Raw genomic sequence first — 22,368 nt, 5'->3', positions numbered from 1 at the left:
CACACACTCTTTTGGTGTCACAATTTAAAAGATTTCCTGTTTATTTTTACAATGTATGAACTTTGCATGCAAGACGCCAAGGAAACTAAACATCTCATACTGTACTACAACGAGCTCAGATGGCGACATCTTCACAATTGCAGATGTGCAGAATGTAATATTGCAAAAATTGTGGGGCTTTATGTCCAAAACAAGCTAATGATCACTAGCTAATCCGAATCCACAACTTTCTCTTGCCTAACTGGACGCTCGATCTTTAAGAATAAGAACGGTTTTGTAGGCTCTTCTCATGTATTTGACTTACAACACTGCCAAAATAGCCTCCATGTTGCTGGAACATTTGTGGTAAAATCATCTTTAAAAAGAGCCTGCACGAAGTCTTCAAGACGATCGTTGCATCTGTGAGGCTTGGGCAGCTGCTGCAGCCCTCTCTCTCTCTCTCACACACACACTTTTTTTTGTAACAAACATACTTTTTTTTTTTTTTTTGTAAATCTTGATCTAATTTACAAGTGGGAAACCTCAAAGCGAGGAAACCCCACAGTAATGAAGTACAAAAGATGGAGCGTTTTGATGCTCCGAAAGCTAGAAAAAATCAAAGAAAATCCTGTAGGCTTCAAGAGAGATATCTCCCACATCATAAGCATAATGTAGGGCTTGTCCAAGTGAAAACTTGAAGTAAGGGAAAGGATCAATTTCTAATGCATGAAACATCTGAGAGCTACGTTGGTGCCGTATGGTCCACATAACCCTAAATCTGACCTAACTGAAGAAGACCTCAAATGTAGACCATGGCGGTTGAAGAACTCCAAAAGTCAAAACCGTCTATGAAAGATTCCGGATGGGAAACGAAGGCGCATAGCAGAGGACACTTGCATGATGAAAGTTTGGGAGCAACGGCAATCCCAAAGTAAATGTGTAACAAACTCGTCAGCCACATGACACCGAACACAATGAGAGGAGGCAATGTGTCACGTGCACATCTAACCCTATGTGTACGTGGACAAGCTACTTCATGACAGGGGTTCAATTCAGTTCAGTTAGTCTAGCTTAGGAAATGTGCTGGCACTTTTGTGAGTGTTCGCAGGCCGTGCATGTCCAGGCACTTAGAGTAGATGCATATCCTCAGGTTGCACACAACATGATCATCAGATTACAGTCAGAACCCATCAGGAGCATTTTTACAGTGCACAGACCTATTTTCCCTATTTTAGCCATTTTTCACTTATTATTAATAAGTGACTTTGTTGGGAAACTGGGTAGGGCAATTTTGACAAACATGTATCTAAGAAAACCTAGCGCTAGCACTTTCTGGCAGAAGAGGCAGCTGGAACCTGGCGTCCAACAGGGCACCTTCTCAGCAAGACTCCCCAGGTTTTCCAGCCAACAAACCAAAGACCAGCCTAGCGTTTTTCATCAAGATTCAACCATGGCGTTTTGCAGTTGCAGATCAGCCTTGGCGACAACAGATCTTTGCAGACTCCTTAGCGTTTTTGCATCAAGAAGCAGATCAGCCCAGTGTTTTTGCATTGCAGATTTACCTCAGCGTTTTGCAGATTCAGCCCTAGCAGTAGCGTTTTCAATTTTCAGCAGTCAGCATCCGTATAATAGCCCCCAAACCTCGCAGATCTCACCTTCCCGCAGGAGATCCTCGCCGCACGGTCAGATCAGCCAGTGTTTGCAGATTCAGCTTGGAAAACGCAGGTTTCAGCATTTGTGTTTTAAGTGCGTCGTCGTTGCATCGTCGTCATCGCCGTCGTCACCAACATAGAGGTAGAATTCAGCAAATACAAGATTTGCAGATTTCAGCCCTTAGCGTTTTCATATTTCAGCCCGTCTCGTCGTCGTCCTCATCATCGTCGGCAAGTCCATTGCATTGTAGAGATTTGTGCAATCAATAGTAGACCGCTCTCGCCATAGAGAGTGGGGCCTTCGGAGGAGGGTTTGACAACATTCTGGTGTCGTATTCTTCTCTCTCTATCTCTCAGTCTCAGCACCTTCATTCACAGTGTTTATCACTTTGTTTGTGATCATTTGCACTCTCTCACTAAAGGAACGAAAGGCTCTCCCTTCCGTAAGTACAAGGAACCTTGAGCACAGTTCGGAGCACTCATCTTGAGCAAAGTTCAACATTCACATCCGTTGCACCTTACACAGTGTCTTAGACGCAACAAAGTACCAACCGGTAGAGCACCCACCATAAGAAAATGCGTTCCTTGAGTGGTAAGTGATTCTTCCAAATGTGAGAGTGTCACCAGGAGGTGTATTTTTCCTGTTGCCTTCCGTAAATAAGTATTAGATATATTTTTTTTATTTTTACTTGTTTGTCCCAAAACCCTTGAAAAGGTGCAAGTGGACATTGCATGGCCAGTGTGAAACGGCTGCAGCCAAATGGGTTTCTCACATCGGAGATCTAGGTCGGTCAGACAGGGACTGCCCGGGCCAGTTAGCACTGAATTCTGATGAGTATGGAAGCTCGTGTGCGCCAAACTGGAATTTGGGCCACTCGTCAAGTCACTGCAACTTTATAAGTTGAAAGGGGCCAGTAAATTAACCCACATTGTAGATGTTGGTCAAATGGTAGTCTTCAATGATGGTCAGGAGACCGATAGGGACGCCATGGAAGCATCTCCTAAAATTTAGGGAACTGCTATTTTTGACCGGAAAATGTGTTCGCGTCATTAGCTCTGGAATGACAAGGGGAACATTTTATTGCTCTGCTGCCAAGTCAACCGACGCACCAGTTGAGATATTTTTAGCAGGGAAAGCCCAAACTCGGAAACTGGGCGACGTGTCAGCCTGTGAGCGATTCTGCCACTCTGGGAGGCAAAAACGAGCTGCATATCAACAAAGGGGGCGCCATTTTCAGCCTCAGGTGGATTGTAGCAGGTACAGAAGCTATGGAATGCTTACCTTGCCCTCTATGCACAGTATGGTGACGGGAGTGATGCCCCGCACGCTACATACTGCTCTCTTTCTCCCCTACGTACAGTATGTTATGCCCCACTAGTGGGCTTCTCATTTGACCTATGTATAGTTCTGGGGGTTTATGCGCGTTTGCCAAGGCAAGAGCCTTCTGAACAGGAACCGGATTAGCTAATTGCTAATCCCCCACAGGTACGCACAATTCCATCACGAAAGATTGCGAGTTTGGAGAGTTTTCTCGCGTGAAAACTCGTCCAATTCACAGGGGAACTGTCCCATTGCGTGCGGGAGCCCTTGGGACACGCGTAGGCGTGTTCGCTCCGCTAAAAACGATCCGAAACAGGGAATTACAGCCTGCTTGTTTTTCTGCAGGCTTAGGGTTTTGCACCTAAACTGCAAGGGAACATCGGGGGAGCCTCGTGAGAGCCTTGGGATGCGTGTACAGGCTTTTGGGCTCCCGGCAGTGAAAAACAGAGAATTACAGCCCGCTGAATTTCTGTGACAGCTCACCAGAAAGCTTCCAGATATCGAGGGAATCCGTCCTAGACCTGTGTTTTTGACCTACTGGGGTTTTTGCGCCGTTATGTTGTCGAAATCCGGTCGAATACCTGCGTTTTCAGCCCTCGCCAGGTTTGGACAGCTTTGTGAAAGGTTGTGCTAAGTGGTCGGATCGTCTACCTTAATTTGAATAAAGAAATATCGAAAGGGGCGCCAGTCTTTGGGGCCTACAGGGTGTCGGTGTCGTGTGCGCAGTGACATTCTAGTCGCTGGACGCAACTATGTTCTCTTCCCTTCTCAGTGCTCTGTGTAAAGTTAACAGGTAATTGAAATAGTACCGCCCTCTACGTTGTACGGGCCGGTTATATGGTTCCATCGACGGGATAGTCACTTTTTCTTCAAAAAGTGCAGCGTGGATTGTTGTGGGTGAAAGCAACACAGAGCTTGTCGATATGGCAAAGAAGAGAGACCAAGTACTTGAAGAGGGATCTTCCTCACATGGCACAGAGAAAATTCCTTCAACTCTTCAAGAAGAGGACAGGTTGTTTAGAACTCAACTGCGTTGTTGCATGGACATGTTTCAGCAGTTGGCTAACAACCCAAGGATGCAGGAATTCTTACAGGCTCCGACACAGGGTTTTCAGCCTCCTACACAGGGCATGACTGAGCCGTTGCAGGAAAAGGAGATTTCCAATGCGCAGAGGACTCATGATGCTCGAGGGAAAGCCCATGTGGTTGAGCAACTAGCGGTGTCCAATGATCCAAAGCAACTTGCTTTAGCTGGACAGGAACCGTTTGTGAATGGTCAAGGGAGCAATTAACAGGCTATGCGTCAGACCCTTCCATTACCTAATACTTATCCTGGTTATTTTGGAGGTGGTTCAGTGTTTCAAGCTATGGCTGGACCTTCCATAGGTTATATGCCAGGGAATGTGTTCGGGACAATGCAAACAGGCATGGGTAACCCTATGTACGCGAACATGGGTGTCCAACCAGGTTTTCAGGGTGCCTATGGCCAGTTTCGAGTGCCTAGAACACAATTTGGTATGGCTGGTTTTTCGCAGCCATACGTACAAAATGTAGATATGACAGGGAAAACAGTTGATGCGAGTGCTGGAATGAACACTCATGGAGCACCACTGTTACAGGCACCTGTTTATGATAATGTGGCTCCTTTGAGTCAGCCTAAGGATTACAAGGAAGGTGGGCAGGGAGTGAAGTTTGAAACTTTCAGAGGAACTGAGGACCAATTAAAGGCTTTGACCTTCATACAGCAGTTCGATGCAGCTTATGCTGGAGGCAACTTCACGGAATCTTCAAAGATACGCAAGGCTGCCACTTTCTTGAAAGGGAATGCGCTTCAATGGTGGACCGCATTGTTGAACCAAGGTCAAGCCCCAATAACGTGGGTCCAATTCAAACAACTTTTTGCGCCTGCATGGTTGACAAACACTTTTGAAGTGGATGTAATGACGGAATGGCACGAGTTGAATGCTAAACAGTGTGCGGATCTAGAAGAGTACAATAAACGGTTTTGGGCCGCACTGTTGCCAGTCACCTCTTACAGGTTTGTGCCTTTGTCAGAACAAATTGAGAAGTACTATTGCGGATTGCCCAAGAAAATCAGGGACTACTGCACAAAGACTACTGTCATGAATATGTTTCAATTGATAGAGAATGCAAGAGTGGCCAACAATATGTCGAAGGGAGATTCCGATGGATTTAATAGCCACAAGAAAGGGGCCCAGGGCAAACAGTTTTCAGCCAAGGGCAATGTTGCAGCAAAGCCTTCTGAGTCTCCTGCAAAGAAGCCCTCCACTCAAGAAGCTGATACGTCCAAGAAGCAATCTAAATCTTCTTCGGAACGAGGACAAGGACAAAAAAGGCATTTTTTTGGCAAAACTTTTCAAGAAAGGAAAGCTCTTAGGGAGGCCAAGAAATGCTACATTTGTGAACAGGAAGGACACTTTGCAAATGAGTGCCCACAGAAGAAGTCACAGGATAAGGATGACAAGTCAGACCATAAAGGGAAGAAGCCAAAGCCGAGTGCAGGACTTGTTCCAGATTTGGTTGGAGATCAGCCAAACACAGATGCCACGGAGCTGTGCAGAGCTTGGGGCAAAGTTAGAGACCAGACAGTGCTGGTTTTCTTTGATCCAGGAGCCCGTGCAAATTTCATATCACCAGAATTGGCATCAAAGTTGGGCATTCGTGCAGAGGAGATGGGTATGATAGGCGAAGCAGGTTTGGCATGCCCAGGACATTCAGAGCCTGTTACTCCCATTCTGGGAAAGCTTCGTTTGCACATTCAGAGCTATGTGGATGCGGAAGAATTTCATATTATGCCGCTTGAGGGCTGTGATGTGTTACTGGGTATCCCATGGTGTTATAGGTTGCATGCTATGGTGGATACTTACAACAAAAAGATTACCCTTGTACATAGAGGAAAGACTCATGTCCTTGATGTAAAGCTTAAAGGCGAGTTTGTTCCAGTTGTTTCTGCTTCTGCTATTTCATCTGTAATAAAGAATCATCTTTTTGCGTACTTGATCTTTGCAAAAGAAGTACCTCAAGTTGTATCTAATTTGTCTACCTTAGATAAAGACAGGTCAACTTTTTTGAGTGGTTTTAGTGATTGTTTTTCGGACTCTTTGCCAAGGGAGTTACTTCCTGAGAGACATGAGGATCATACTATAGATCTTGTGCCAGGTTCTAGTCCACCGAATAGACCACCATACAGGGTTAGTGCAGCCCAGCAGAAAGAGATTATGGGTTAGGTCAACGAGCTTTTAGAGAAGGGGCTGATTCAGCCCAGTTCATCCCCTTTTTGTTCGCCTGTACTCTTAGTGCAGAAGAAGGATGGTTCATGGCGCATGTGCATTGACTATCGCGCCTTGAATAAGAATACCATCAAGAACAGGTTCCCCATACCGAGGATAGATGACATTCTTGATCGGCTTGAGGGAGCGTCATTGTTTACAAGAATAGACCTAAAGAGCGGGTATCATCAGATACGCATCAGACCAGAAGATGTCCATAAGACTGCGTTCAGGACAACATTTGGTCTCTATGAGTTTCTTGTCATGCCATTTGGTCTCACAAATGCTCCTGCCACGTTTAATAGAATGATGGACAGAATTTTTAGACCTCATAGAAACTTCGTGGGTACCTTCTTTGATGACATGATTGTCTACTCAAAGTCTGAAGAGGAGCATAGGGATCACTTGACCGCAGTTTTCAATGAGCTACGCAAGAATAGGCTACTCATTAATGCGAAGAAAAGTGAGTTCTTTTTGCAAGAGATTCACTTCCTTGGGCACATTGTTTCAAAGGATGGGGTACGCATGGATCCCGCTAAAGTGGAAGCAATTAGGTCATGGCCAGACTTGAAGTCCATACATGACATTCGAAGCTTTCTAGGCTTATGTTCCTATTACAGGAGGTTCATCCGAAATTTTGCTGAGATTGCTTCTCCACTCCATGCGCTGCAAGGAAAAGGAGTTACTTTCAAGTGGACAGCCAAGGAAATTTTAGCGTTCAAACACTTGAAAGAGAAGCTGACTTCAGATTCGGTAATTATTTTGCCAGATCTTTCTAAACCTTTTGTGGTTCAATGTGATACGTGTGGCCATAGTCTTGGTGCAGTTTTAATGCAGAATGGCTGAGTAGTCACATATGAGAGCAGAATTCTTTTGAAGACTGAAAGGAACTTGCAAGTCTATGAGAAAGAATTGCTGGCAGTAATTCATGCTCTCACTAGTTGGAAACACTATTTGCTAGGGGCTGATTTTGTTGTCCAAACGGATCATCAAACCTTGCGATATTTTCTTACACAGACGAAGTTGTCTGAGAAGCACATGCGATGGGCAAACATCTTGTCAATGTTCCATTTTCAGATTGTGCATGTGCAAGGGAAAAAGAACGTGGTGGCTGATGCGTTGTCACGAAAGCCCCAAATTTCAGCAGTGTCAATTCCGTACCATTGTGAACTAGACGTAATGAAGACACAATATGCTGAAGATTCAGATTTTGCAAGGATCTATGACCAGCTTGTTGATGGGCAACATCATGAGCACTATATGCTTAAGAATGACTTTCTCATGATGCATGGAAAGTTATGCGTTACTAAACAGTTACGGCCAAAGATTTTGATGGAAAGTCATGCTCCACCTTCTGCTCGGCATCGTGGAATTGATGCGACAATGAAAGGGGTTGAGGCATTCTTCTATTGGCCAGCTTTGCGTCAAGATGTTGACACATTTGTAAGATCATGCTTAGTATGCCAAAAAGTCAAATTTGACAGACAAAAGCAACCGGGATTGTTGCAGCCATTGCCAATCCTTGATAGGCCATGGGAAAGTATAGCAATGGACTTTATCTTTGATCTTCCAAGGACGCAAACAGGAAATGATGGGATTTGGACTATCATTTGTAGGTTCAGTAAGCAGGCCCATTTCATTCCTGTTAGGAAGAAGATAAAGCTAGAACACATGGTCAAGATATTCATGAGCAATATCTTTAAATATCATGGGATGCCTCAGTCAATTGTCAGTGACAGGGATCCACGTATGACGAGTCTTTTCTGGAAGGCATTGTTTGAGAACATGGGCACTACGCTCAAGTTCTCTTCTTCGTTTCATCCGCAAACTGATGGATAGTCAGAAGAGGCAAATTCTACTGTCTTGGACCTACTCAAATGTTATGTCTCAGAGCACAAGGCAACTTGGGAACACCATCTCCCATTGGTTGAATATGCTTACTATAACACTGTGCATACATCAACAGGTAAGGCACCATTTGAGATAGTGAAAGGAGGAAAGAAAGTCCCACCCATTTTGCAGACTAAGGACAAGATATTTGAGGCAGACAAGTATGTGCAAGATATGGATGAAACATACAGGAAGATAAAGATTGCTCTTGAGAAGACTCAGGCTAAGCAAAAGAAAGCTGCTGATCGTCACCGTCGTGAACTTATATTTTCACTTGGTGATTGGGTACTTTCGCGCTTTGAAAAGGCCAGGTTAAAGAAAAGGAAAGGCAAGGAACGCTTGTTTCCTAAGCTCAGTATGCGATATTATGGTCCTTTTCAGATTTCAGAAAAGATTAGCGATGTAGCTTATAGGTTAAAGCTACCAGAAGGCTGGAAAATACATAATGCTTTTCATGTCAGCCTTTTAAGGTCCTTTGTTGGTGATGTGCCAGAGAATATGCTTGATGAGGAACAACCCGAAGTGGAAGAATCGGATGAAATCCTTATTCCTGAACAGATATTGGCACATAAAGAAAGAAATGTTAGAGGAAAGGTTGCAAGACGCTATTTGGTGAAGTTCAAGAACTATCCATCATTAGATGCCAAATGGATGGAAGAGTCTGAATTGCTTGATTCACCTCAGCTATTGCAATTGTATCTTGAAGCCTTTCAAATGGAACCCACAGTGACTTGATCCAGCCTTTTTGGAGCAAGGCAAGGGCATGGTTCATGATGCTCAAGAGAGTAGTTAAGCAATTGTATCTACTCTTTCCATACAGAATTTAGCTAGAGAAGTTTGTGCTCAAGAGTACACTAGAAGACTTCTATGCTTGATATATGTGTCGTAGCCAGGTTGGTGGGATTGTTTAATCGTCCAATGCTACATTTTCGGAAGCATGTATATCTTGGATTCCCATCATAGAATATATGTGATATCAGGAGATATCCGCATGTATTATTGGCATGCAAGTGAGGTCGCTTGCAGTATTTCAAGGGTGGGGTGTGTCACCAGGAGGTGTATTTTTCCTGTTGCCTTCCGTAAATAAGTATTAGATATATTTATTTTATTTTTACTTGTTTGTCCCAAAACCCTTGAAAAGGTGCAAGTGGACATTGCATGGCCAGTGTGAAACGGTTGCAGCCAAATGGGTTTCTCACATCGGGGATCTAGGTCGGTCAGACAGGGATTGCCCGGGCCAGTTAGCACTGAATTCTGATGAGTATGGAAGCTCGTGTGCGCCAAACTGGAATTTGGGCCACTCGTCAAGTCACTGCAACTTTATAAGTTGAAAGGGGCCAGTAAATTAACCCACATTGTAGATGTTGGTCAAATGGTAGTCTTCAATGATGGTCGGGAGACCGATAGGGACGCCATGGAAGCATCTCCTAAAATTTAGGGAACTGCTATTTTTGACCGGAAAATGTGTTCGCGTCATTAGCTCTGGAATGACAAGGGGAACATTTTATTGCTCTGCTGCCAAGTCAACCGACGCACCAGTTGAGATATTTTTAGCAGGGAAAGCCCAAACTCGGAAACTGGGCGACGTGTCAGTGTGTGAGCGATTCTGCCACTCTGGGAGGCAAAAACGAGTTGCATATCAACAAAGGGGGTGCCATTTTCAGCCTCAGGTGGATTGTAGCAGGTACAGAAGCTATGGAATGCTTACCTTGCCCTCTATGCACAGTATGGTGACGGGAGTGATGCCCCGCACGCTACATACTGCTCTCTTTCTCCCCTACGTACAGTATGTTATGCCCCACTAGTGGGCTTCTCATTTGACCTATGTATAGTTCTGGGGGTTTATGCGCGTTTGCCAAGGCAAGAGCCTTCTGAACAGGAACCGGATTAGCTAATTGCTAATCCCCCACAGGTACACATAGTTCCATCACGAAAGATTGCGAGTTTGGAGAGTTTTCTCGCGTGAAAACTCGTCCAATTCACAAGGGAACTGTCCCATTGCGTGCGGGAGCCCTTGGGACACGCGTAGGCGTGTTCGCTCCGCTAAAAAGGAACCGAAACAGGGAATTACAGCCTGCTTGTTTTTCTGCAGGTTTAGGGTTTTGCACCTAAACTGCAAGGGAACATCGGGGGAGCCTCGTGAGAGCCTTGGGATGCGTGTACAGGCTTTTGGGCTCCCGGCAGTGAAAAACAGAGAATAACAGCCCGCTGAATTTCTGTGACAGCTCACCAGAAAGCTTCCAGATATCGAGGGAATCCGTCCTAGACCTGTGTTTTTGACCTACAGGGGTTTTTGCGCCGTTATGTTGTCGAAATCCGGTCGAAAACCTGCGTTTTCAGCCCTCGCCAGGTTTGGACAGCTTTGTGAAAGCTTGTGCTACGTGGTCGGATCGTCTACCTTAATTTGAATAAAGAAATACCGAAAGGGGCGCCAGTCTTTGGGGCCTACAGGGTGTCGATGTCGTGTGCGCAGTGACATTCTAGTCGCTGGACGCAACTGTGTTCTCTTCCCTTCTCAGTGCTCTGTGTAAAGTTAACAGGTAATTGAAATAGTACCGCCCTCTACGTTGTACGGGCCGGTTATAGAGAGAGCATTCTTTGCCATCACAATTAAGATTTGGAGAGTGACCACAATTGATTTCCATGAGCCACAATCCATGCATCAGGCTATAGCAAGGCATAAAGGGACCTAGCGGAAATGCAATCCATCCTAGTATTGGCGAGATGCGGATCGGAAAGTCGAGAGTCCCCAAGTAATGGAGGCACTTGAGAAACATCGGCAAGTAACTATTGAATTTACTGCCACAAATGCCGATAATGAGGTCCCAACTGAATTCTCCAAGTATCGTGCAGCTTCAGCCTAAAGGAGACATCATTTATCTTTTCTTTTATCTGGAAAGGTCCATAGTATCTCATGATAAGCTTTGAAAAAAGCCGCTCCTTTCCTTTTTTCTCTCAGGCATGCCTTCTCAAAACGTAAGAGCACCCAATCGTTCTCCTTTAATTTCAAATCGCGACGATGTCGATCTGCTGCCTTTTTGTGTCTTTCCTGAGATTTCGCTAAAGCCTCCCGGACCTTGGCAAAAGCTGTGTCCTAGTCCCTCGTGTACTCGTTGTCTTCAAAAATTTTATCTTTCGTGCTTAAGAAGGGTGGAACCTTCAGAGCACCTTCAATAATCTCAAATGGTGCCTTCCCAGTCGAAGAGTGGATCGTGTTATTGTAGGCAAATTCCAGCAAGGCAAATACTTTTCCCATTGAGTCTTCTGATCCGAAATGTAAGACTTTAATAAAACTAGTATGATTGAATTTGCAATCGTAGATTGCCAATCTGCTGTCTGCGGGTGGAAAGATGACGAGAACTGCAACCGTGTGCCAATGTTCTCCCAAGTAGCCTTCCAAAACAAACTGGTGAATCGGGGATCTTTGTCAAAGACAATTGTCTCAGGCATGCCATGTAATCTGAATATCTGGGCAATGAACAGTCTCGCTAAGTGATCCGGCTTGATTGTTTTCTTCACAGGAATGAAATGAGCTTGTTTGCAAATCTGTCAATAACAATCCAGATACTGTCGTGCCCATTCTGAGTCTTCGGGAGATCAAAAATGAAATCCATAGCAATACTTTGCCAGGGGCGGGCGGGAATGGGTAAAGGTTGTAACAATCCTTGTGCTTATGCCTGTCAAATTTGACCTTACCAAGCATCTGCGTACAAAATCGTTCACGTCCTTCTTGAGTCTCGACCAAATGAAGTATCTCTCCACACCTTTCAAGGTGGTATCAATGTCGCGGTGACCCGTAAATGGTGGACATTGGCATTCGGTTAGAACCTTTTCCCTCAATGGCCGTGTAACGCACAACATCGTTTTCTTCATCAAGTAGCCATCTCGAATGGAATATCCCGCTACTACCTGCCCATTCTGTATTCGACCGAATACATCTGCAAAATCTGGATCTGTGACGTACGGATCGACCATATCCTCAAAGCTTCTATGATGTATCGCGGAAATAGCCAAGACCAACGGCTTTCGGGACAAAGCATCTGCCACCAAGTTCTTATGTCCTTGCACATGGACAATCTGGAAGTGAAACTGTGACAAGATGTTCGCCCACTGCATCTGCCTTTCCGATAGCTTCTTCTGCGACAAGAAGTAGCGTAAACTCTGGTGATGTGTGAAGATCGTAAAATCAGCTCCGAGTAGGTAATGTCGCCACTGAGTAAGAGCATGGATAACCGTAAAAAGCTCTTTCTCATATATCTGTGCTGTCAATTCCGTCCTTGAAAACAATCGGCTCTCATAGGCAATGACATGGTGGTCTTGCATTAAGACCGCACCCAGACTACGACCACAAGCATCACAATATACTTCGAATGACTTCTACAAATCCGGCAAAGTCAAAATTGGTCCCGTAGTCAATTTCTCTTTCAATGTCTGAAAGGCAGTCACCTCTGTGGGTCCCCACGAGAAAGGGAGTCCTTTCCGTGTCAGGATATGCAAAGGGGAAGCAACCTCTGCAAACTTTCTAATGAACCGCTTTTAACTTCATGGACATTCTTCAAATCGGGCCAATCACGTATAGTCTCAATCTTGCCCGGGTCCATTTGCACTCCTGCTGCTGAGATGATGTGTCCCAAAAAGTGTATCTTTGATAGGAAAAATTCATTCTTCTTTGCATTGATCACCAACTTGTGATCTCGCAATGCCTGAAAGACCTGTAGCAGATGTTCTCTATGTTCTGCCTCATCCTTGGAGAAGACAATAATGTCATCAAAGAAAGTGCCAACAAAAGATCTGTACTCTCTGAAAATCCTGTCGATCATTTGGTTAAAGGTCGTTGAAGCATTGGTAAGGCCAAAAGGCATCACCAAAAATTCAAATAAACCGAAGGTCGTCCAAAAAGTTGTCTTGTAGACATCTCCCGACGCGATTTGGATCTGATGATATTTACTCTTCAAATCGATCATGCTGAAACAAGAGGATCCCTGTAGTCGGTCAAGAATATCATCGATCTTAGGAATCGGAAATCTGCTCTTGATGGTGATTTTGTTGAGAGCTCTATAATCAATGCGCATTCTCCAAGATGCGTCTTTCTTCAAAACCAACAACACCGGAGAGCAGTAAGGTGAAGTAGTCAGCTGGAAGAGACCCTTTTCCAAGAGGTCTTTCACTTGGTTCATAATCTTTTCATTCTGGGCTCGGCTCACACGGTAAGGTGGCCGGTTCGGTGGTGTGCTTCCAGGTATCAGATCAATGGTGTGATCCTCAGTACGAGCTGGTGGCAACTCGCCTGGCAGGCCCTCAGAAAAGCAATCGGCGTGAGTGTGGAGAAAATCTTGGTGTTCTTTATCAAGTTCAGACATATTTGTCCTATGCTCATCATTCAACTCTTTCAAAAAGATCGAGTAAACAAACAGACTAGATTTCATTAATTTCAAAACGGTCGAAGCCGATACAATAGGGACAGACTCGCCCTTCAGTTTCACATCAAGTACAATGTTTCGGCCCTTTTCAGTAGTAAATATCGCTTTCTTCGCCTGTTAATCGACCACGGTGTTGTTCTTATGGTACCAGGATTCCCAGGAGGACATCACAACCTTCCAAGGGCATTATGTAGAAGTCCTTGTGCCCCAAATACCCCTGACAATGCAACCGAAGTTTGCCAATGACAGGTGTTGAAACGAACAAGGAGAAAGGATCTCCCAGCCACACGGACCGCCTACAGATGCGCGTCGGACGAACCACCCGACCATAGCTACCATCTGATAGCTCCCCCGTGCTGGGGCCAGCGTCTGAGGACGTAGGCGTGCACCTGTAAGAGGCCTCATTGGCGGTTCACATTGGCCAAGGCCTCCCTTTTATAATAATGGCCGGCCACATTGGCCGGGTTCACACTACGTCCGCCCGGACACTGGACGCCCATCCCGACGGCATCTGGGCTAGATCCCCTCTCCTGTGAGGGGGACATAACATACTTCCCCCCTTAAGAACCATTGATGTCCTCATCAATGAAGTGGGGATACTGAGCCTTCAAAGCTCTAACAGGTTCCCAAGTAGCAAACCTTTCAGATTGACCCTTCCATTTAATTAAGTACTCGTCATAAGCCTTTTGGCGCGAATGACGGGTACGATGATCTAAAACTGCTTCTGGTTCTTGAGGAATATACTCAGTTTGCATATCTTGCCATACATTTTCCTCGATAGGCACCACAACCTCGGCTTCGCCCAATTTCTCTTTAAGGCGGCTGACATGAAACACTGGATGTACACTAACATCCGAAGGAAGAGCCAGGTTGTAGGCAACTTGGCTAATTTTCTTTGTGATCAAGAACGGACCACAATATCGAGCTGAAAGCTTATAATGCTTTCCTATTCGCATAGTCTTGGAATCCTTGGGTATCTTCAGATAGACCCATTGTCCCACATCTAGAGTCCTTGGAGATCTCTTTTGATTAGCATAAGTAGTAACTCGGTCACGAGCCGTTCTTATACTATCCTTAGCCAATTCGAGCATTTCCTGCATGTCATACAGGAAATCACGAGCTTGGCGTTCCTTGACTTTCTCTAAGCCAATAGCAATCGGGGATTTAGGCTCAAATCCATACATCAGCATGAACGGGCTAAATCCAGTAGCAGAATGCTTGCTACTATTATAGGCAAACTCTAACTGTGGAAGATACCTTTCCCAATCAGGTTGTCTATGAGAGACATAGGCTCTCAACATGTCCTCTAACGTCTGATTCATCCTCTCAGTTTGTCAGTCGGACTCAGGATGGTCAGAAGACGACATACTCAACTTCGTCTGAAGGTGAGCAAAGACATCTCGCCAAAATCGGCCAGTGAACTTAGTATCTCGATCACTGACGATATCTTCTGGGAGACCATACAACTTAAAAAGATGATCAATAAATAAAACCGCCAACTCATGGCCTTTTACTGTCGACTTCGTTGGTATAAACTTCGCCATTTTTGTGAGTCTATCGACCACAACCCAAATAGCGTCATTGCCCCGACTAGTATTTGGCAACCCAACGATGAAGTCCATGGAAATACTCTGCCACTTGGCATCTGGGATTTCCAATGGATGTAACAAGCCAGCTTTCCTAAGGCGCTCTGCCTTATTGACCTGACACTGAGTGCATCTCTTCACATAGCTCTCTATGTAAGAGCACATTCTTGGCCAATAGAAATATCGTTTGACCAAAGCCAAAGTTCTCTGGATGCCTGGGTGCCCAGCGCTAGGAATATCGTGGCATTCGCACAAAATCTTTTGTCGAATCTCATCAATTTCCGGCACGCAGACTTTACCATTTCTAAACAATAGTCCACCTCTAATGGAATATTGTCGCTGTCTTGTCTCTCCAGCACGACTCACTTGGGTCTCCGGACCACCCAAGCCTGTATGCGAGTCATGCCCCGCTTCGACCTCGTTCCATATCTTGCCAAAATGGCCATCGGAACAACATAGCCCTCGGAGAGAGAGAGAAATCCGTCGAGATTTCAGCCATAGACAAAGCATTGACCTCAGGAATCCTGCTGAGCGCATCGGCAACTCGATTGCTGGATCCTTTTCTATAATAGATCTCAAAGTCAAACTCTTGCATAAGCTCAACCCGTCTAGCCTTCCGGCCTCTGAGATCACCCTGATCACAGATATAGCGCAAGGAATGATGATCTGTCCATGCAACAAACGTAGGGCCATACAAGTAGTGCCGCCATTTCCTCAGGGCGTGGACTACAGTGTAAAGTTCCTTCTCATACGTTGGATAACGCATCTCAGCGTCAGAAAGCTTCTTACTTTCAAACGCAACAGGACGTCCATCCTGGTATAATGCCGCACCAATAGCGTAATCACTAGCATCCGTTTCAACCACAAACGGTTTGCTAGGATCCACAATGTGTAATATTGGCGCAGTAGTCACCAAGTGCTTTAGTGTCCGAAAGCTCTCGTTGAGACGCTCATTCTAGACAACAGGGGGATTACCTTTACGATGAGGACCTGAAGTCTTCGGCCCTTTCACCCCTCCTTTTAAAAGTTGCGTAAGCGGAGCAGCAACTTTGGAGTAATCCTTGATAAACTTGCGAAAGAATCCAGTAAAGCTTAAAAAGGACTTTACTTGACGTACATTCTTCAGAATGGGCCAATTTCGCACTTTATCTAACTTTTCAAGGTCAACGCGAATTCCATCGCGAGTAATGATGTGACCCAAGTACAGAAGCTCTTTTTTAAAGAATTCACACTTCGAAGCCTTAGCGTAAAGCTTCTCAGTTCTCAGTACTTCGAGAATAGTACGTATATGCACTAGGTGCTCAGACAAACTTCGGCTGTAGATCAAGATATCATCGAGAAATACAACAACGAAGTTGCCTAAAAATGGTCTCAGCAGATCATTCATGATCTGCTGAAACGTAGCTGGAGCATTGGTCAAACCAAAAGGCAAGACCAAAAACTCATAGTGACCATAACGCGTATGGAAGCCTGTCTTAGGAATATCTTCCAGTTTGATCCGTATCTGATGATAGCCTGATCGCATGTCTATCTTCGTAAAATACAACGCTCCATGGAGCCGATCTATCAGATCGTCCATACGCGGGAGCGGATACTTGTTGTGAGCTTATTCAACCCCTTGTAATCCACGCAGAAGCGCATAGTGTTATCCTTCTTTCGAGAAAGTAGCACTGGTGCTCCCCACGGGGATTTGCTAGGCCGAACAAAACCCCTGTCGAGATAATCCTTCAGCTGTCGTTGAATCTCGTCCTCCTCGGTTTTACTAAACCGATAGGGTTGCTTGGAGAAGGGCTGACTACGAGTCACCAACTCAATGCCATGATCTACTCCTCTCGAAGGCGGCAAGCCAGGAGGTAGATCATCAGGAAAAACATCCTTGAAATCAGTCATGATTTCTCGGATAAGGTTGGATTCATCGGAATCCCCAAGTTCAACAGAAGAACATGAAACATTTTTACGAAATTCAGTGACAGAAGTACCAAACACTAATGAATCAAACCAAGTAGACGGTACACATTGATAAAAGTCAACATCAGAAGACTTTATTTCTTTATACATTTTCAAAGCAGTAACAATTGGTATTGCAAAACCATTATTTACAGACTTCTGATTACAAAGCGACACAGATACATGAGGCATGTTCTGTTTAACAAAAACAAGAGAGTGATGTACATAGTCTATATACAATGAGTCTAGTTTATCATAAGACCATGGAATTCCTAAAATAACATCTGCTCTGTCCAGGCGCATGATGTGGAAATCCAGGTTCTCTTTGTAATCGGCCATCTCGAGCGACAAGTCTGGAACCATCTGATTCCATACATCCGTATCCACGCCACGAGCCATCTTCACGCGATACTCATGGTCATTGTCGTGCGTCCGTAGGTTCAGTTTCTGCACCAATTTTGCATCCACAAAATTGTGTGAGCTTCCATTATCAAGGAGTACGGTCACGTCGTGACCATTGATCTTCCTGGGGAAACGGAGAAGATCGTGCTTACCAAACACTTTGGTGCTAAAAGTACAATTTGTGCATGAACTGTACGCTAAATGATGGATTTCAACTTGAACAACATCAAAGTTACCTGAGATCTCGTGAATCTGAACCGAAGGACGGCCTTGCAGTTTCTGCGTCTTCTTCTTTTTAGGGAAATCCTTGATTTGGTGACCCGTTTGGCCACATCCGAAGCAAGCCCCCTTCTTCACTGCATCAGCAACTGAAGCATTTCTGGCTTTCTTCTTTTCCTGAGAAGATCTCGGCAGTGATTTGGACTTATGCTGGAATCGGGGTCGCATCCTCGAAGCACCCTCACTGGATTGATGGTTTGCAGTTCTTTTCTTCTCATAATTCGCTCCATTTATCAAATGGAACGTCCTGGCCTTGGCCACTGCATCCTCGACATCAGTCGGGGCTTTATCCTTGATCAAGGCTCAACGGTAATCTTCATGTAACCCCAACAAGTACATGTGCACGACGTGTGTGGAGTCCACCTTGCAGAAGGTGAGCGCCTCTTTGAAAACTGTCGTATACTTATCAAAAGATAGAGTTTTCATCGAAAGACTCTGTAGTTTGGCATAAGCTTTCAAAGGGTCCATTTTGGCGAAATCCCTCTTGAATTTCACACAAAAATCAGCCCACGTCGTAGGCTTTTCTGTCATATCACGCCACCAGGTAAGCGTCTTACTGCGCAGATAAAGAGGAATGGTCTGAATCCTCTGTTCATCATGCTCCACATGGAGATCAAAGTATGTGGTCCACTGGTGCAGCCAGTTATTTACAGCGAATTCCGTACACTCCTCTTCACCTGAGAAATTTGTAGTTTTATACGGAATTGTGGTAGTCGGACCACCCTGCGAACGCCCAAAAGCAGCAATCTGCGTCCGCAAATGCTGGAGATGGGTTTCGCCCTCGGAAATACGCGCAGTCGTCGACTGAGCCATATTTTCGAGAGTAGAGAGGCGGGAATTGAGCCCCTGTACGACCCCTTCGAGAGAGGCCAAGCGAAGGTTTGTCTGAACATTCGCGTTTTCCAGAGCGGTAACACGCTGGTCGAAGCTCTGGAAGTGCTTGTAATCCATGTGTAGAGAGCATGCGTGAATGGAATTTGAATGTTACCTGGCGTGTCATCACGCTGGACATCCGAGTTGGAGGAATCCATGGCGAAGTGCGTGAAAAAACTGGAAAATTCACGCGAAACCGAGCCTTTTCTGCACTTTTCGGTTGCGAAAAGTTGAAGTTGCGAAGAGCTCCACGCGTCGGCGTGAGCGCCTGAAGGTGAGCAGGTTATGGCGGGAGTGCGGGAGCGCGAGTAGGTGAGAGGGAGGAGCAGCAAAAAGAAGTAGAGAGCTCAAAAATGAGTTTCTCTGCAAACTTTGAAGTCTCTGTAAGTGAGGTTATTTTAATAACTCAGGTTTCAGACCATAGCTTAAAAAACTCAAAAAGTATTGGCCATACTTTAAAATAAAAGGCCCACTAAATAAAAGTCCTAAGTGGGTTTTAAAAAAAAACAACGCATAAGGAGAGGCAGTGTTAAAAAAAAAATCAAACGCTGGGATAAGCCTGCTGCGGACGCGTGGAGGGAGGAAGCATCGCTAAGGCTTGTGGCCCCTTGTGACTAACACACGAAGGGAGCCTGTCCGCTTGTGCAATCCACGCGAGAGAGGCCATGCTGGCTCTCTCTCTCTCTTTGCGCAAACTCTCTCTCTCTCTCTCTCTCTCTCTCTCTCTCTCTCTCTCTCTCTCCTGCAACGTTTCCTGCAGATTAAAGGAAACAAACACAGAGAGGTATTTCCTTCTCTCTCTCTCTCTCTCTCTCTCTCTCTCTCTCTCTCTCTCTCTCTCTCTCTCTTTGTGCCTCGCACAGTGAGAGTTACAAAGAGAGGAATTGACAGAGAGATGCAAAAGTATATCATATGCTGAAATTTAATCCAAAACAGCAAATTAATGAGTAATATACTGATTTTCATCGAAAAACCAGTAAAATCGATTAGTAATACTGTGATTTTCAGCATTTCCACCTGCTAGGCTGCTGGATTTTATAAGAAATCAGCGAGCAACGCATTAAAGTTCACCTGCACACAAGCCTATGAGAAGAAAATAATCAGTTAAACAGTTGATTCATCACAAATGACATAAAACAGTGATTATCCGACTCGAACCAGTCTGTAAGTGTGCACTCGGTCCTTCGTGCAGCCAAGCCGGCTCTGATACCATGAAAAGAACAAGGAGAAAGGATCTCTCGGCCACACGGACCGCCTACAGATGCGCGTCGGACGAACCACCCGACCATAGCCACCATCCGGCAGCTCCCCGACAGCTCCCCCGTGTTGGGGCCAGCGTCCGAGGACGTAGGCGTGCACCTGTAAGACCGAGCATCCCATACCACTTGGCCTCACCTCCTCGAGGTGACCTCGCGCACTCCTAGCCTCGCGGGCTAACCACTGGCACTCTGCCAGTGGGGTCGATAACCGCCAATGAGGCCTTGGCTCCCTTTTATAATAATGGCCGGCCACACTGGCCGGGTTCACACTACGTCCGCCCGGACCTTGGACGCCCATCCCGACGGCATCTGGGCTAGATCCCCTCTCCTGTGAGCGGGACATAACAGGTGTAATGGCCACATCCTTGCCGGGTGCCGCTAGAACTGCCTCTGCTTGTGGTCCCATCCGATCGAGTGAAATCTCGAGCTGCGCCGCCGATTCAGGTGAAATGAAGTTGGCCTTGGCTCCTCCATCAAAAAAAATCAGGGCTTCTTGATATTTCACTTTGCCCCAAGCTCGGCAAAGTTCTGTACTTTCATCAATCGTGCTTGGGTCAGTACCCATGCAATCTGGAACTAGTCCTTCTTTCATCTTGCCTTTTCGTCCACGTTTCTCAAATGCTTTCGAACTCTCTAGCCTTGCTTCATCTTGTTCTTTCTGTGCCTTTTTAGGGCACTTCGCGGGGATGTGCCCATGTTCCCCGCATCCAAAACACTTCTCCTGTTTGATGTAGTTGACCCTCTCTCGAAGAGTGAGCCGGGGTCGTGAATCCTTATCTTTCTTTTCTTGGGGGCTCTTCTTCTTACTACTATCATTATTAGAAGTCTGCTCGGTTCTCTGAGTCATGATCTCATCTGTGGGGTAAGTCAGGTTGCCTGAATGTATGGAAAAACCCCGTTTCGCATGACCCATCAATTCTTGAATAGAATCTTTGTTCTAAGCAGTAATCTGGATCTTTGTAGGAAGTCCGCAACAAAACCGCTCAATCTGTTCTTTAAACGAGATCTTCTTAAATGAAGAAGCTAGTAGAAAAGAGCTCCAAAATCTCTCACAATATGCGTCCAAAGAATCTCTCTTGGCCATCCGAAGATGATTCCAAGCAGTTCGTATATCTCTTTCGTATTCGCGAGTCAGCCAAGAAGAAATAAAAAGCCTTTTAAATTTCAGCCATTTAACTGGCGCCTTCTTGTTCAAGAGAAGGGTGGACCACCATGTTCGAGCATTTCCCTTGAAGAAAGAGGTAGCCCTCCGAATCTTGCAGTGCTCTGAGTAATGCCCTCCAGAGAAAGCTATATCAAATTGCTGTATGAAGGCCAAAGACCTCGAAGCATCTCAGAATCCAGAAAAAGTGTCAGACTTAATTGATTGTCCACCTTCTTTAAATTCTCAAACCTTGCTTTTATCTTTGAGGAAGTCATACTGGTTGGCTTTATAGAAATGCTTCATCTTTGCGTAAAATCTGTGATCGTCGGAGTCCGAACTATCTGAAGACGAGTCCTCTGTAGAACTGTCAGAAACTGGGTGAAACTTAGGCTTCTTTGCCTTTTTCTTGCCTTTGCCGAAGCTTTGCTTTTTGCTTCACTTTTTCCCTTTCCAGTTTTCTTCGCTCGAGTTAGAAGAGCTAGAAGAACTGTCCGAAGAAGAAGAAGAAGAAGAACTGGATACTCCTTTAAATCGCACACGCTTCTTCTGCTTTTTTGCCGAGGCAAAAGTAGATTGACGACCCAAATAACCCGGGAAGTCAGTTCCTTTCTTCAGCTTTTTGTCGTGCTTTTTGGCTTTGTTGTTCGCGTCAAAAAGCTGAGTAATCCGTGTATCAACCACCTCTTCCAATTCTTGCTCTGTAAACATCCTCGGAGTAGGAGGTTTCTTTAGTGCCCGTTTGAGGGGTGGCTCTGTGGCCTTCTGCCACTGGGTGTGCACCTCGTCGAAGGATGTATGAGTCAAAAAATTTGCACATTTCGGATCCTTCGCAAGGTTGATCATCATCTTTGTCGTGTCCTCAACCAATTGTTGACGTTCCACCTCTTCAATCTCCGCCTGAGTAGGTGGAGGTGGGCCGTACTCTTCGTGAGAATCTTCCTCGTGATCTCTTCCTGCATCCCCAGATGCAGAGGAAGTCGACTGTTCTTTGTCGGAATCCATAAGTGTCAGAAAAGGATCGGATTTCCCGGTAGAAGAGAAATCGACCGCGCTCTGATACCACTGTAACAAACTTGGACACTCCAAGTCAAGATTCTACCGCGACACAACAGAGATTCACTTCAACACAATTCACAGTTCACAATTGATTCGACATGGCCTCGACGGAGTTCCTTGCCTAGAGACCCCAAAGACTGACGCCCCTTTTGGTATCTCTTTTTGTATTAATCTGTGTTCAAAGTACAAGAGAGTGGGAGGGTTCTCACTCTCAGACTCTGCGTCCAGATGCTCTGAGAAGTGAGGGCCTTGCCCACTTATTTATAAGTT

The 22,368-nt window shown here is 45.4% G+C and overlaps 1 protein-coding gene and 1 pseudogene across 2 annotated transcripts in view; one reads left to right on the top strand and one right to left on the bottom strand.

The window, feature by feature from the left end:
• Positions 1-22,044, bottom strand: LOC147419827 (uncharacterized; annotated as a pseudogene).
• Positions 1-22,368, top strand: part of LOC147419826 (uncharacterized) — a 44,821-nt gene that overhangs the window by 4,952 nt on the left and 17,501 nt on the right. The window lies entirely within an intron of this gene.

Source organism: Adiantum capillus-veneris, chromosome 29, assembly GCF_014529385.1.
Source record: "Adiantum capillus-veneris isolate H3 chromosome 29, ASM1452938v2, whole genome shotgun sequence".
NCBI classification, from domain to species: Eukaryota; Viridiplantae; Streptophyta; class Polypodiopsida; order Polypodiales; family Pteridaceae; genus Adiantum; species Adiantum capillus-veneris.
This window is presented reverse-complemented; position numbering and strand designations above follow the sequence as displayed.